The sequence below is a fragment of the Priapulus caudatus genome, unplaced genomic scaffold (genome assembly GCF_000485595.1).
Source record: "Priapulus caudatus unplaced genomic scaffold, Priapulus_caudatus-5.0.1 Scaffold253, whole genome shotgun sequence".
Taxonomy (NCBI): Eukaryota; Metazoa; Priapulida; class Priapulimorpha; order Priapulimorphida; family Priapulidae; genus Priapulus; species Priapulus caudatus.
Genome location: NW_014577314.1, coordinates 129,879 through 131,911, shown reverse-complemented (window position 1 = coordinate 131,911; position 2,033 = coordinate 129,879).

The following is a 2,033-nucleotide window of genomic DNA, read 5'->3' as shown; positions in this document are numbered from 1 at the left end:
TCTATCTACCTATCTATATATCTATCTATCTATCTATCTATCTATCTATCTATCTATCTATCTATCTATCTATCTATCTATCTATCTATCTATCTATCTATACTATCTATCTATCTATCTATCTATCTATCTATCTATCTATATATCTATCTATCTATCTATCTATCTATCTATCTATCTATCTATCTATCTATCTATCTATCGATCGATCTATCTATCTATCTATCTATCTATCTATCTATCTATCTATATATCTATCTATCTATCTATCTATCTATCTATCTATCTATCTATCTATCTATCTATCTATCTATCTATCTATCTATCTATCTATCTAACTATCTATCTATTCGATCTATCTATCTATCTATCTATCTATCTATCTATCTATCTATCTATCTATCTATCTATCTATCTATCTATCTATCTATCTATCTATCTATCTATTTATCTAACTATCTATCTATCTATCTTTCTATCTATCTATCTATCTATCTATCTATCTATCTATTTATCTAACTATCTATCTATCTATCTTTCTATCTATCTATCTACCTATCTATTTGTCCAGGTGTATGTGTGTGTTTTGTGTGTGCGTGTGTTTATTTATTTATGTATCTGTTTGCCTCTCTCTATGCCCAATTAGGCAAACCCCAAATCACTTTCCCACTTACGGTTTACTGCTATTTTTAAGGTCCATGCTCGACGTTAGGCTAGCGTACACCAGTTTCCTTTCGTCGCAGACAAAGTTGGTTTGGTGTCGGCGAAAAAATTGACAAGCAACGCCAACGCGACCGCCATGATTGATGTATACGTAAGTAGATTGTAATCAATCTACAGTTACATACCCTATAGGTATAGGTATATCGTATGTATAGCTATTTGTCAACGATGGCGAGAAATAGCACCATCTAATGGTTAAAAGTGCAATGATGGATAGGAATTATGCGGAAAAGTGCTGTTAAAAACTAAACGTAATGTGTAGCTGTTAGACCTATAATCGTCACGAGTTAATTGTATATAGGGGGGCCTATATATAGGTATAGACATCGAATACTTGCGTTGGTAAATAATGACGAACGCAGTATTGCCGGAATGACTCGTGATAAATTACTCGTTATTTGCAAGACCTTGACGATGAAGTGACGCGCGATTATTTGAATACTATCAGTTAATTTGAATCGAAGATGACAGAGAGGGCGAACGAACGCAAGACTCGGTATATTGGTTTATTGCCCTTTCACCACGGCGGTGCTGTCCTATGCGCGGGCAGGTTAATATTATATGGGCGTGTTGTGGCCCATTATCCATTCGCTCCGCTATGACGCTCCAATCCGTATATGGAAATTCCAAATATGTTGGCTGTACGCGGTAAGTTGCGGCTCTTCGCACTGCTGGGTGCGGGGTGTGTGTGTCGGCATTTGGTTGCCAATAGTCTATCCATTAGATTCTGGTTATGGATGGGGGTAAGTGGTATAAGGATCGAGGGGGGAGGCTAGCGGGTAGCGAGCATGAGTCTGCAAAGACGCGAGTTGGAGAAAATCACACCAATAATATTTACGGACGGATTTCTGTTCACTTTGCGATAAGCATCAGATTAGTTCCTGACGTTAGTAGTGGCGGCAACAATACAGCTCTCCCCCCCCCCCTCTCTCTCTGTCTCTCTCTCTCTCTCTCTTATTCTCTTTCTCTGTGTGTCTGTCCTATCTCTCTCTCTGTCTCTCTCTCGCTCTCTCTTATTCTCTTTCTCTGTGTGTCTGTCCTATCTCTCTCTCTGTCTCTCTCTGTCTCTCTCTGTCTCTCTCTCTCTCTTCTGGTGTGCTCTCTCTCTCTCTCTGCTCTCTCGTCTCTCTCTCTCTCTCTCTCTCTCCTCCCCTCTCTCTCTCTCTCTCTCTCTTTCTCTCGTCCATCCACTCGCTTATATTCGGAGACAATCTAAATATCTCTTTTTACCGTCGCGACCTTTTTATTCGCTAAGTGTTTTTTATCGCGGCGTTGTGCGTCTGCTTCGTGCGCATGCGCATCGCGGACGC